This window comes from Trachypithecus francoisi, unplaced genomic scaffold, assembly GCF_009764315.1.
Source record: "Trachypithecus francoisi isolate TF-2019V2 unplaced genomic scaffold, Tfra_2.0 Lachesis_group9, whole genome shotgun sequence".
Taxonomy (NCBI): domain Eukaryota; kingdom Metazoa; phylum Chordata; class Mammalia; order Primates; family Cercopithecidae; genus Trachypithecus; species Trachypithecus francoisi.
In genome coordinates this window covers 41,003,922-41,019,034 of record NW_022681474.1, presented here as the reverse complement: position 1 = coordinate 41,019,034, position 15,113 = coordinate 41,003,922, and the positions used below count along the sequence as shown (strand labels likewise).

The following is a 15,113-nucleotide window of genomic DNA, read 5'->3' as shown; positions in this document are numbered from 1 at the left end:
AATAACCTATGGGAGAGGAATAAGACAAGTACCAAAGGAGCAACCTAAGCCCTCTAACAGCCTTGGTACATTGCCAAAAGACACCTCCATTATATTACTAAAGAGAAAGAAAAATTCTCTCCTTTAGATCATAGCCTACTCCCCCTCCTTGGTTGTAATGCACTTGTAATGCATAGCTATCCCAAACCCTTTCTGGACTATGCCATACTTTCAGGCTCCTGGGCTAGCACCATGAGGATGGAAAGGAATTGCATTTGCAAATGTCAGCCTACCTCATCCATCTCCCCTCATTCAAACAATACACATTCGAGGTTCAGCAATCGGAGTTATATATTTTTCCTTAATGTTGTTGTAAGGTAATGGTTCTCTTATCTGAAATTCATCAGCCTGCTATAAATTTAAACTCCATTACTGCCAATAGAGAAAAGCTAAGCACCAAACCACTTTCAATAAATTTACACTTATGCAATTGAACTGATACGGCCTCAGAGGAAAAGGTGAAACTCATCTTGAGATATTTAAGTTAGTCTGAGTCACTGCTTCGTCTGGTGTTAAATTGGATCCATCGAGAAATGTAGGGCAGCACTCATCAGCCCTGAGTTATAAGAAGAGATTTCAGGCTGAAAAAAAAAAAAATCTGTCTCCAGCATTCATTATTACATGGTGTAATTCTAAGAAACCACTGACTGGCTCTGTTATTTGGCACAACTAAATGCTACAAATGGAAACCCTGATGGATGAATATTTTTATGAACAACATTAATCAGACTCAGAGCAGCCCAAGTCCTGGGGCTTTGTCATGTCCAGTCATGAAGCTGTAAGTGAGGATGTCTATACACTGAGAGCATAGAGGGTAATTCCTAACATTTGCTTGGGGCTTCATCATGTATAGAAAATATTGCTTTTAGTTTATGCACCCACTCCAGGTGCCACAATTGTTGTTTACTATCTTCTGTTTCTGATGAGAAAACTGAGGCTTAGAGATGTGAAATGACCTCCCTTCCTGGGTGTGTCGTGACTTGAAATCAGGTCTTCCTGGCTCTGTGGTTTTGGTAGTGGAAGATGAACACACCCAATTTAGCAGCCTCAAAAGGCCTGTGTGGCTCTGTTGGTAAAGAAGAGTATCTCAATCAAAAGCCCAAAGAAGCAAATGAACTATGCACAGAGTCGCCACTGTAGCTCTCTTGGAGAGGAGGGCTCCAGAGGCTTCCTTTCTGAAACAATCCAGCATTCTGGAAAGTGGGGGAGGTGGGTACCTGCTAGCCAATTAGACCTGATGGTTTGGCAACAGATGGTAGGGTGATCAGCAAGAGCTCCAGGCTATTAAGGAACAGATTTGGAGATTTAGAAATTTAAAATAAATTTTATTTACAGTTGCAAAGACTTACAAGTCTCTGCAGACTCAAGAATGGGAAGTTTAACTCCCAGGAGGTAATGAGCATGCTACAGGTTGTGGGAGCTTAGCTGTCAGATACACACATGCACATACACACAACTCTCCCTAACCCCTCCTTCTACCCCCAGCCTCTGCCCATTCTAAGGCCAGAGCAGGCATTACATATCAGTTGCAAGAACTGAACAGCATTTGTGCTTAATTGGAAGATATACATTATTCATGAGCCTTGAGTCTGTGATGACTTTGGCATTCATTAGGGGGGAAAAAGGGCATTAGTTTTCTTGGTACAAAACGTTTTCGTATTAAACTTCATTTGCAACCCACTTTTCAATGTGAGGAATTAGAAATGCTTTTAAGCAAAGTTAGGAACCAAGAAGCAGCTGGGAAACAAGCAGCAGCAACTTCTAAAGATGGAAAAGAAAATAGTAAGACCTGGGAATTCTCAAGCTCTGAGTATAGGAGAGGAAGAGTCAGCCTCAAATTCAAACAGGTTAATAACAATAACAATCATAGTAATGAGAAATGTTTGTATGACTATACATATGCTTACATTTGTATATACTAGATACCCTATATGAATATGTATATTACACATGAATATATATTTTATATATGGAGATACATACAGCCTCACAATTTATTTCAAAGAACTGCATGAGTTGTGAAGTTTTTCTTCTTATCTTCATTCTTCCAAAATAAAAGACAGTATCCCTACATGCACACGTATGTTTATTGTGGCACTATTCACAATAGCAAAGACTTGGAATCAACCCAAATGTCCATCTGTGACAGACTGGAATAAGAAAATGTGGCACATATACACCATGGAATATTATGCAGCCATGAAAAAGGATGAGTTTGCATCCTTTGTAGGGACATGGATGCAGCTGGAAACCATCATTCTTAGCAAACTATCACAAGAACAGAAAACCAAACACCGCATGTTCTCACTCATAGGTGGGAACTGAACAATGACATCACTTGGACTCGGGAAGGGGAACATTACACATCGGGGCCTATCATGGGGAGGGGGGAGGGGGGAGGGATTGCATTGGGAGTTATACCTGATATAAATGATGAATTGATGGGTGCTGACGAGTTGATGGGTGCAGCACACCAACATGGCACAAGTATACATATGTAACAAACCTGCACGTTATGCACATGTACCCTAGAACTTAAAGTATAATAAAAAAAATTAAAAAAAAAAACATGATTTCACAAACATTTGTATATTACTGAAAAAAAAAAAAGACAGCATCCCCTAAGAGATAAAGTTATGCCTAATTTAGGGTTGTATGGTGCCCTTCTTCATTTTATTTAGAACAGATTTTTAAAACCTACTGGAAGCTTTTGCAGACTTAAGGTTGAATCTTCCTAGCTTCCTTTTTTACAAGTATATCCAGAATTAAGATGATCTAAATAAATTTCTTTATTTTGCAGTTGAAGAAACTGTGGCACAATGAGGCATCTGACATGGTTAGTGTGTCAATGGATTAGAGGCGAAGAAAAGTGGGTATCTTTCATAAACACCCTTTCCCACACATGGTTACCAGTCGCTGGGAAAACCCTGTAGCCACGGGCTTTGAAGTCAAACAAATATGGGTCCAAAAACTACAGGATGAGGTGGACGGCAAACTTCTTTACCTCATTAAGCCTCAATTCTTCAATTATAATTTGAAGATAATTTCTTTATTGTTTAACTTCTTCATTTATAAAATGAAGACACATTGTATACATTTTTCACAGGGTTTAGAGGAGATAAATATATGTTATCTCAGAATAGTGCCTGGCATATTCTAGACCTCCATAAAAGAGTGCTATGGTTGTCTTCTTAATTATACCATCTGAACACACAACCCACCAGGCTATTCTTGCTATTGCTTTCTTGGTGTGGCACACTGGGGACATTTGAATAACTTCTCCATTAGATATTGACTTCCTCAGATCAGGGTCATCTTTTAGTCCTACTTTGTGTTCTCCAGCACCTGGCCCTAATTCAACTAGTAGGTACTCAGTTAGGATTCAAATTGTGTTTTACATGGTGAGCCATTTATGATGTGCAGTCTTTTCACGTGCCCTTACTGATGATGATGTACCTGCCTTGGGAAACCGGTGAGGACTTGTGATTTAATATCGCAGGGAAATCCTGTTTGTAAGAATGTTGACAAGCAAAAGTCCCCACTTTATTTCAGTTGATGCTCATATAAACTCACCGGACCCAGGAAGACAGGTACCACCATCTCCAGTTAATAGAGGAGGACAGTGTCTGAGGAAATGAAGTGATGGTCTTGAAGTCACTGGCAATGAATTGAGACTGGAAGATAATCTCAGGGCATCCATCTTAGGTGTAGCATGTATTCCATTCGACATTCTTTTGCTCAATGTAGACTCATTGTTTACTGTTTTAGGTCAAACTCCACAAAGCAGGTCACTATTTAAGGATAGTGCTTTCAAAAAAATGGGATGAATAGGTTGGTTGGTTGGTGAGTATTTCATTTGAAGGGTCTCAGACCAGGAATGAAGTAATTGCCTGACAGTGAAGGGGTGAAACATAATAACTCCAAGAGGCTCATCACAAGAGTGAAATTTCTTTGTAGTTTCCCATTAAAATTCATGTCCATTTACACTCAATGCCAAGGCATATGCATGCTTATTTTAATGCAAATTTACTCTTTAAATCTGGAAATAAAATAGGTATGCCAAGAAACTACCATGTTTATTCTATAGTTCAGGATATCCATGGCCCATAACTGTGCAGTTCAGACAAGGAAAAATGGTAAGTGGGACTCTCTTTCTCTATGGTACTCCCCAAACCTCAGCTCAAGCCCAAGTGTGTGATGACCACCAGTCTATTACCATTAGGGCACAGCTAATGGGCCTCCACCAGGGCATGCCAACAGATGGCAACCTGGCTTACCCATCCATCAAATTTTCTTAAGGAACTGCTGAGGATGCTTGCCTTCCCACTAAAGCCCTCAGAGCAGCAAGCAGCTGAACTCATTTCTCTTCTGTCCATGTGTATTAATTCTTCTTTCTGTAATGAGATACAGAAGAGAAAAAGAAGAAGAGGACTGATGTAGAGTCAGATTGGACCTGATGAGTTATGGAGCCTGCCTTCTCATCAGCGATGTAAAACAGCCCCGGCTCTATTTACTGCTGCTGTCAGCAGGATCAATAAATAACATTTTCAGTGACATGAAGAGGGAAAGCGTGAGCTCAATGAAATGAAGGGGAACCAGAGGTAGAAGCAGATAATGCCCTTTTTTCTCTGCCTGCCCTGGTAGGAGCCACCTATTTGGCTGGCAGGAGATGGGGACAATTTGTTTTGGCTTTTAAGAAAGAAGGAAGAGGCTGGGTGCGGTGGCTCATGCCTGTAATCCCAGCACTTTGGGAGGCTGAGACGGGCAGATTGCCTGAGCTCAGGAGTTTGCAACCAGCCTGGACAATACAGTGAAACCCCGTCTCTACTAAAATACAAAAAATTAGCTGGGCGTGGTGGTGGGTGCCTGCAGTCCCAGCTGCTCAGGAGGCTGAGGCAGGAGGATCACTAGAACCCAGAAGTGGAGGTTGCAGTGAGCTGAGATTGTGCCACTGCACTCCAGCCTGGATGACAGAGCGAGACTCTGTCTCAAAAAAAAAAAAAAAAAGAGAGACACAAAAAAGCAAAGAAGGAAGATACATTCCTGAGAGTGGCAGAGGGGTCCTCTGGTGGGAGGAGAGGCAAAGAAGGGCATGATTCATTGCCACCATAAGTTCCCTTTTCCCTCCTCTTTAGCACGACACCCCCATCTGTGCCTGTAAGCTGCCATCACCTGGCTCAGGTGGGTCATGGATCCATCTTCTTGGCTACCTCTGAGGGAGGTATTTGCTTATTGTTTATACTTTAGAAATAGTCCAGGGCTAAAGTGAAACCCAAAGGAGGTATTTTTTGGTTTGCCAGATGGCTGAGAGGGTGATGACCATTAAGCAAGAACCCCATGGTCATAGGTGCTGGGTAGGGGTAAGGAGGTCACCTAGTGCACAGCAAAATTCCAGTCCCTCTAACAAGAGTTTTGGAGTCAAGTAACATAATCACAGAATGTCCACTTTGAGGGAATCTCTGAAGTCATCTTGTCCAACCTCCCACCAAACATCAAATCATCTCTTTAGCACATGAGGAGGTTGTCCCTGCATCTAGGCACAGCCATATTCTTCAATACAATCCCTGTCTCCGAAGGCAGCTCTTTCCAGCAGAGACCGCTCCTTGCTGCCTAGGTGGATGATGAAAGTGACATGAGTCAGGAACCCAGTTAACCGCAGTATGTCCACTTTGCATGCCCTGTGAGATGGGCATTCCACCCACTCTGACCACAAGTGGCCCCTCCTCCTGCCTTCACTTTATGGACAGCTGTGTAAAAAGATGCCTCAGCCAAAAGACCATCAAGGAAACTCAGTTTTAGGTTTGGTGAACAAAATAACTTTTAGGGCTTCATTTGCATTAATGTTCCTTTCCTTGACATTTTCCTAGCCTGTTCATTTGGGCTAAAAACTGTGGGTGGTTGAGAGTGATTTATAACTCTTGGATATCTCAGACTCTCTGTGGCATTTAAAAGTTTTGGCAGAAATCAGGCCGGGTGCGGTGGCTCAAGCCTGTAATCCCAGCACTTTGGGAGGCCGAGACGGGCGGATCACGAGGTCAGGAGATCGAGACCATCCTGGCTAACACAGTGAAACCCCGTCTCTACTAAAAAAAAATACAAAAAACTAGCCGGGCGAGGTGGCGGGCGCCTGTAGTCCCAGCTACTCGGGAGGCTGAGGCAGGAGAATGGCGTAAACCTGGGAGGCGGAGCTTGCAGTGAGCTGAGATCCGGCCACTGTGCTCCAGCCTGGGTGACAGAGCGAGACTCCGTCTCAGAAAAAAAAAAAAAAAAAAAAAAAAAAAAAAGTTTTGGCAGAAACCAACTATAATAGCTCCATAGGTATCTGGGGGAGAGAGAGGCAGAAAAGCTAGGAAGTCGTTAGGGCAGGAGTGGAGAATAATGGTGAGCACTGAGAAGAGATAAATAGAAAGACAAAAGGAAAGAAAAGAAGGAGGAAAATGGGAAATGAAGAGAGAGAGGAAAAAGAAGGGGGCTGGGAGGAAAGAAAGGTGAGAAGGGGAGGAGTGAGAGACTGTTTAGAAAAGTCCCTACTCTCATCAACTCTGCTTCCAATTTATAAACGCTGTTGATTGGGTGGAAAACATCACCAAAAGAAGCTCTTCTTTAAAGCTGTTGAAAAGTGCCAAGAAATAAAATATGGACATATATGTATGTATATGTATTCCAGATTCAGATTCCAAGTATTACTTGGGGAAATCCAGTGAAATCCCTCTGAAACAAAGGGATGTTCATGTCAGAATTAAAGCTTTTTTTCTATACTATTAATATTGGGTGCTTACCAGAGTCTGTGCATTGTTTGAAGTACTTTACCAATATGAAGGTATCAAATCCACAGGACAAGCCTACATTACCAGCTGGACATTACCATCTGTTTTACCAGGAAGCATAGAGGCTCAATGACTGTCCAGGGCCACATAATCAGGAGCATAAGAGTGTCCATTCTCATGCTGCTATAAGGACATACCCAAGAGCAGATAATTTATAAAGGAAAGAGGTTTAATTGACTCACAGTTCTGCATGGCTGGGGAGGCCTCAGGAATCTTACAGTCATGGCAAAGGGAAAGTGAACATGTCCTTCTTCACATGGCAGCAGGAGAGAGAAGAACGAGAACTGAGCAAAGGGGGAAACCCCTTATAAAACCATAAGATCTCATGAGAACTTACTATCATGGGAATAGCATGGGGGAAATTGCCCCCATGATTCAATTACATCCCACTGGGTACCTCCCACCACACATGGGGATTATGGGAACTACAATTCAAGTTGAGATTTGAGTAGGGACACAGCCAAACCATATCAAGGAGCTAGGATTTGATCCCAGGCAGTCTGGCTCCATAGCCTGGGTGCTTAATCACCATACAATTCTGCCTCTCATTCCGTTTGGAATCATTCATTCAGTTAATTGATATTTATTGCGGCCCCACTATGTGTCAGTCAGGGTTGAAGCTTCCCATAGTAACACTATCTGGGCACAAAGGATGCAAGCAAGCAGGAACAAGCACACTGTCTGCTCTGGACAACTGTTATGATGGGTGAGACATCACAATGGATGGTAATTCCTTGGTTACTTGTCTCCATGTTCTGAAAGGGGTAAGCAAGCCAAGGGTATAAGGATCTGCATTTCTAACAAGCTCACAAATGATCTCAATGTTGCTGGTCTGAGGATGATTGTTTTGACGATTGCTGTGTTAGAGATATTGCTCTAAGCAAAAAGAACAGAAAGTGACACAGACTATGATTGAGAAGTTTCCAGGTGAAAAGGCAGGAGAAAAGGATGTCTCCAGGCCTGGAGGGGACAGAACGATGGCACTTTGGGAAATGGAGGTAATGCTGAGAGGCTGGAACACAAAGTTTAAAGCTAATGAGTGAAAGGATATGGTGCTGAATAGGCCACTTAAGGGCTGATAAAATGAACAGAGCTCTCACCTCATCCAGGAGAGGGTCACCCCTCTCTTGAAACCTTTCTGAGGTACTACACAGGGTTTGTTGTTCCCAAATTGTGCAGTCGTCTTTCGATATGAAAGTCAAGTCAGATTTCTAATCACTTGTCTCTCCTTCCCCCAACTTCTCTTGGAAAATCTGTTCCAGGCTAGACTGATTTCATGTTTCTGTTGCTGAATGAGGCTATTAAACAAACAAGTAGATGGCATGGTTTTGTCTGTAAGTCAGCTCTTTGTGGAGATCACATACATGGCTGTCTCTGCAGAGCATTTTGAGAACTGGATCATTCCACTGCCTGTCCAAGAGATCACAGTTTTCACTATTGAAGGCATTCATTTACTGTAAGCTAGTGAATCACTATAGGACTCCTATTAATATGCAAATGTGTAATGGGATAGGTAATTTATTACTACTGTAATCCTCACAAATACAGTTTTAGGATTTTATCAGATTGTCCACGGCCTGGGCTATGGTTGGGGGAGTAGAGAACCTGTCTCAGCATTTACTGATGGACGGCTCCACTCACATAGAGGCTACTGGCCTTTAGACCACTAAACAGTGACAGGACTAAACAGACCACTGAACAGTTTCCAGGACCATCCGCACACACATCCAATTTTATATCCATTGTCCAGTTCATTCCAGTTCATGTGATAGTTACCTGGGAGTTTGGATAGACAGATATGTGCATTCCCTCCGGAATTGTTTTATGACTCCAATCACTAATGAACAACAAATTTTTAAGAAATGTGTCTTAGCGGTAGAATGTGAAAATGGATATCCAAATGGATGGTCAGTAGGAATAAGTAAATATACAGAATGAGGATAAAGGGAGGGGTGCAGTATACGTCAAGTGAAATCAGATAAAGAGGGATAGAGAAAAGAATAAATGCAGAATAATACTGGAGTACTAAACACAAAACCCCTTCCCACCAGTCTCATGGTTGTTCCAAGATTATGTGGGGAAGGGGTGGGCTGGATCTATATGGATCTGCACGCTTGGTCATGGACCCAGCAGAGGCATGATCTGATCTACTCTCTAAATGAGCTACCATTCTGTGTTGGAATGGTGTCATAGCACAAATTTTTCATCAAGATAGAAACTAAAAACCAAATAAAAATATTAAGGAAAAAATCATTTTTAAGCACTGAAATATGACTTAGAGTTTGATTTTTTCCTTTTCTTCTGCCAAGAGGATGCTTCTTTGAGTACCTTAAGGTATCTGGCAATTAATCTGGAATTACATAATGGGAGGGGCATAAGGAAAGATGGGGAGAAAGGGTTCCAATGATCTCGACAATTGCAACAATTGCTAGTACAAAAAGAGACCTGTCTTTTAAGGTTTGGGCTAGCAAGACCCAATGAACTTCGTTTTACCCTCGTCAGATGTTGATAGGAGGACCGTTAATGTTTTCTCTCTCTCTCAAAACCTGATACATGTCAGGCCCCCAGCTTGTTAACTGCTGATTTGGCCATCATTAGTCCCTGCTTCAGCTGACTGCCCCATTTATCTTGGCTTAATTCATCACCATGCCAACATATGAGCATATATAGGTATTCTTCTATTATGCTCAAGTAGCACATTGAAGCATGCTTCAATTTAAAGTGACACACAAATCTAACTTTTCTCATCATTTAATTTGACTCAGTGGCAACAGAATATGGGAATAACAGACAATGTACAGTCTATTAGCAATTTTACCGTGAATCACTGTTAGAGTCTGTCATCGTAGTATTTATTCAACTGAGTCTCATGTGGTCTAGTTGAGCATCACATACATGCCTCTATTTTGCTTCCTGACATCCTTGTACACATCTAGCATAGCATATGAAACATGAATGCATCCACTGCATCAAAATATTTATAAATATGTGATGTTAATCGTCAAAAAATTGAACAAGGATAACACAACTGATTCTGTTCCAATACCCATAGTTATTGCATTTTTTTTTTTTTAAGACAGTCTCACTCTGTCTCCCAGGCTGGAGTGCAGTGGCACTGTCTCAGCTCACTGCAACCTCCGCCTCCCAGGTTCACACCATTCTCCTGCCTCAGCCTCCACGCCCGGGTAATTTTTTTGTATTTTTAGTAGAGACGGGGTTTCACCGTGTTAGCCAGGATCGTCTCTATCTCCTGACCTCGTGATCCACCTGCCTGGGCCTCTCAAAGTGTTGGGATTACAGGCCTGAGCCACCGTGCCCGGCCTCCATAGTTACTGCATTTTTAAGGTCATTAAAGGAAACAGTCTAAGTAAGTGGCTTTAAGAATTAAAGACATTACTACATTAGTTTTTGTGTTTCTGAAGCTCTTTCTGGGAGAAAAAGATGGGGAGAATTTTCAGTTGGCTACTAGACCATGGTAGGGGAGGGGAGGGGGGACAAAAAACAACAAAAAACAAAAAACCCCACAAATTTCATTGACCTTTAAGTGATTGTGGTAGTATATATATGTTTTAATTTGGTGCTTGAGAAAATGACAAAAAGAACCTTTGAGAAAATTCAAATTTGTCCAAAAGCACTACTAAATTGATCACAACAGCACTTACATATATATGAAAAATAACTCTGTATGCATACACATGAACACATACACACATGAAATCGTGAAATAAAGTATATACATTATAAATATATATCCAGGATCATGTATACATACTGTTGATTTCTGTACACACACATACACACACACACACACACCCCATTATAGAAAGCAAACCTACATCTCATTCTCCACGTTCTTTAATCTTGGTTTTGAATTCTTGTCTTGAATTCTTCTCAATTCATTTTACACTTGTCCTTCAAATAGTCTCTATTATTCCATTCTCGCTTCACTATAAAGAAATACCTGAGACCTGGTAATTTATAAAGAGAAGAGGTTTAGGCCGGGTGTGGTGGCTCACACCTGTAGTCCCAGCACTTTGGGAGACCGAGATGAGCAGATCATGAGTTTCAGGAGATCGAAACTATCCTGGCTAACACGATGAAACTCAGTTTCTACTAAACATACAAAAAATGAACCAGGCATGGTGGCGTGAACCAGGCATGGTGGCGGGTGCCTGCAGTCCCAGCTACTTGGGAGGCTGAGGCAGGAGAATCACTTTAACCCTGGAGGCGGAGGCCGTGAGCTGACATAGCGCCACTGCACTCCAGCCTGGGTGACAGAGCAAGACTCTATCTCAGAAAAAAAAAAAAAAAAAAGAGAAGAGGTTTAACTGGCTCACGGTTCTGCAGGCTGCACAGGAAGCATGATGCTGGCCGTCTGTTCAGCTTCTGGGGAAGCCTCAGAAAACTTATCATCATGGCAGAAGGGAGAGAAAGCAGGCTCTTATTAGGTGGCTGACTGGAGCAGGAGGAATAGAGAGAGGGAGAAGGTGCTACACACTTTGAAACAACCAGATCTCCTGAGAACTTCTATTATGAGAACAGCACGAGGCTGATGGTGCTAAACCATTAGAAAACTCCCCCTTGATCCAATCACCTCCCACCAGGCCCCACCACCAACATTGGGCATTACAACTGAACATGAGATTTTGGTGGGAACACAGACCCAAACCCTATCACAGTCTTAGATAACAGCCTTGTTTACATTTCTTTGCACTTTTCGGTTGGCTGTGTCTTGGCTTTATTCAGCAATAGTGCCTTTTTCCTAGAGTATTAGAATAATTTTTACTGAAAGTGATAGAGAATGGTTACACCAGAAAATGAATTTCTTTGTTGCTGTTGTTTTCTTGCTGTTAGTTTATTTCAACCTAATTTGAATGGATGAAGAGATACACATTTTTAGGCTTTGCTGGATCCAGTTGCTCAAATGGTGTTGTCAGTACTCTGGCTATCTTGTCATCTGGAGATTCTTCCTTCCTCTGTATAATTGCATCATTCTCAGAGAAGCTCTCTCCAGGGAATGGGAAACATGGCTACTAGCATCCCCAGGCCTTCCTCTTAGTGGTTCATGATCTAAAAGGGAGAGAAACATTCCTTCTTTCAGTACCCATATGTAGAAGCTTATGGCAGGTTTCTAACCAGCCCCCTTGGGTCACACCCCTCCACCCCCAAATCATCACTGGACCTCTTTACACCTTGGGTCTACCATAAAGACTTGAGACCAGCTTAGAATCAGATGATTAAATGGGCGTCCATGAATAAAAGCCCCATCAGAACTACAGGGAATTGTGTGTGTGTTGCGGAGGTGTGGTGGGAAAAGTGCCCATAGGGAAGGGGACTAGAAGTAGAAATCACTTCTCCACTTTACCTATCCAGTTGCCGTAATGCAGATAATCAACTGTCCCTATTTTAAAGCAGAAACCTCTTCTCCACTTTACCTATCCAGGTGGCATAATGCAGATAATCATCTGTCCGTATTTTATCACACTTGGGGTCCTCCAGTCCTCTACTGGGCCACTCAAATCTCAACTCTTTTTTTGTTTGCTAAGCATCCTAAATTACAGCTGAAGTTGCTTAGGACTTTCCTAGGGAGATCATGAGTCAAGAAGAGACCAAGAAATAAAATTCTTGCATGGCCAGTAAGCCTTAGAACAGGCAGTAAAAGATCACGCATGGTGGCTCATGCCTGTAATCCCAGCACTTTGGGAGGCTGAGGCAGGCGGATCACGAGGTCAGATCGAGACCATCCTGGCTGACACAGTGAAACCCCATCTCTACCAAAACTACAAAAAATTAGCCACGCGTGGTGGCGGGCACCTGTAGTCCCAGCTGCTGGGGAGACTGAGACAGGAGAATGGCATGAACCCAGGGGGACGGAGCTTGCAGTGAGCCGAGATTGCGCCACTACACTCCAGCCTGGGCGACAGAGCGAGACTCTGTCTCACAAAAAAAAAAAAAAAAAAAAAAAAAATGGCAGTAAAAGATGAGCACATCATCGCCATTTAAGAGTTTTGAAAAAGCAGTCAGACATTCTGTACATGCTTAATAGATATCAAACAAATAACAGACACTCACGAAGATGGGTTCTGCTCATGACTGCTGGCTGCATCCCTGGAAGAAGAAGAGAAACATAACTTCAGTGGCGTTTCCTAGCCCAGTTCCTGCTTTCATCTCCAAATCATTTCATCTATAACCATTGAAAATAAGCCTTTCCTAAAATGACTTGTGGTATAGTACATGATGTTTGAATGCTAGGGTAAACTAGACTTGTGACAATGAGGGCCAGTGACCTAATCTCTGTAAACTTGCTTTATCCTTTATCTGTAGTGTAGGGTTGAGAATATTTATTTTGTGGGACAGTTGGAAGAGTCAATCCTCAGCCTCTTTAAGCTTCAATTTCATGATCTGTAAAATGGGCATACAGTAATGCCTTCCTCCTAGGGTAAGACAGAGACTGAAGTTGCCTACTCAATATTCATTATGCTCCTCTCAATAATATAGTCCTAGTTTTAGTAGCGGAAACAATGCCATGATTTTTTTTAAAGCCCAGTTTTCCTTGAAGATAGGGGTGGCTAATGAGATGCAGGTGGAAATTGTTAAGAGTGAAGTAGAGGAATCCTTTTAAAGGGGTCTGATATAGCTGAGAGCCATAGTTTTTGACCTTTATTCATCTTTATGTTTGTAATTAGGATGTGATGTCTTCAGCCTCAGCAGCTATCTTTGGTACAGGAGAAATAGACAAAGAAAATTGCTGGGACTTTGGCTGTGGCATCCTTAAACAGTTGAAACAATGCCAGCAAACTTTTCCTACTGGAATTCTTGTTATGTGAGAAAAAAAATACAGTATGTAATTGTATAAGATTTGTTAAGGATTCAAAAAAGTAATCCATATAAAGCATTTACTCCAAAATGTGCAATACTGAATCTAAAACACTTTATGTTTCCCTTTTTTTTTTTTTTTTCTCTTACTAGGAGGTGACAATGGAAGCTTTTCTCCCAGGTATGTCACAGCTGCCACCTGGCTGACAACAAATGCAAACTGGGATTGATTTATAAGATGTACCCAATTTCTGTAATGTTAGGATGGGAAAATCATTTATCTTAAAATCAATGAAATAAGGCAATAATCATAGTTAATATTTACAGAGCAATTCTTACTCACATATGTAATGGTGCCTAACTCACTACCAGTTACATGGCAGGTACTCAAAGTGTTGTGTTTTGTCTTTCATTTGTACTCCTCCTTCTAATTCTAGGGCGTGTCTGCATGGGAAGAACCAGCCTCTTTCAATAATAGATAAATGGCTATAAATTCCAGGTGCACACAGGAGGTGGCCACAGGAACAGCACTTTCTTACTACAAGGAAACCCAAACATGGATTTTGGAAATATAATGAGTTTTGTAGCAAATGTCTTTTACAGGGAACCTGACAAGGCTGGTTTCTAATTCTTGTTGGCTCTTCAGAGTAGGTCTGATTAATGGGCTGGAATTAGTACTCCTGGGACAGACCAGTTTATTGAAATATTCAGAGTCTCCCAATGTCACCCTCCACCCCTGCCTGGTGGGGAGGCGGCGTTTCCATGACAATGCAGTACATGTAGTCAGCAGCACCTTCCAAGTAAACAGTAATCCTTCAGAAAAACAAGAAGGTCATTACAGCAACTTGTCAAATCAATGCAGAGGGTGTCGAGGCCGATTAAGGCATCTTCTCTCGCAGCTGACACAGTGTCAATAGTACTGGGCCACCACTGCTCAGGAAGATGATTGAAGTGAAGTGCCCATCAGTCAGGGTGTTGAGGTGGACTAACGATTCCCCGCGCTGCCTATTACAGCTACATGACAACTCAATCCTGCTTGCTGGCAAAGAGAGAGAGAGAGAGGGAGAGAGAGAATGGAAAAAATAGTGACCTTGTTGCTTTGTTTGAAGCTGAATTAAATTGACAAGAGCAGCTAATCTTTACCTAGGGCGATTAACAGAATTAAGGACCACAACAAAGGCACCCAAGGTTTTAACATCTATGCAAGGGCTCAAAGATGTTTATGATGTAGAAAGCTCTCCTTGGGTATTCAGGTACGATCCAGATATATATTCTGAGCCAAGCCTTCTCCAAATGAAGCGTGGGTAATCCCATTAACACCCCGCTGAACCAACGTGTGAGAATGGAAGGCATTCACTGAATATGCCTCTTCCTGCATCAGTCAGGAAGTCTACTCTTCCTGGTGGCACTGGCTGATTGCTTTAGACTTAC

The 15,113-nt window shown here is 42.1% G+C and overlaps 1 long non-coding RNA gene across 1 annotated transcript; it reads left to right on the top strand.

The window, feature by feature from the left end:
* Positions 1-7,641: 7,641 nt before the first annotated feature.
* On the top strand, positions 7,642-14,575 carry LOC117082570. Its single transcript, XR_004436678.1, has 3 exons — positions 7,642-7,864; positions 13,836-13,863; positions 14,120-14,575. It is a non-coding gene; the product is annotated as an uncharacterized LOC117082570 (long non-coding RNA).
* The last annotated feature ends 538 nt before the right edge of the window (positions 14,576-15,113 follow it).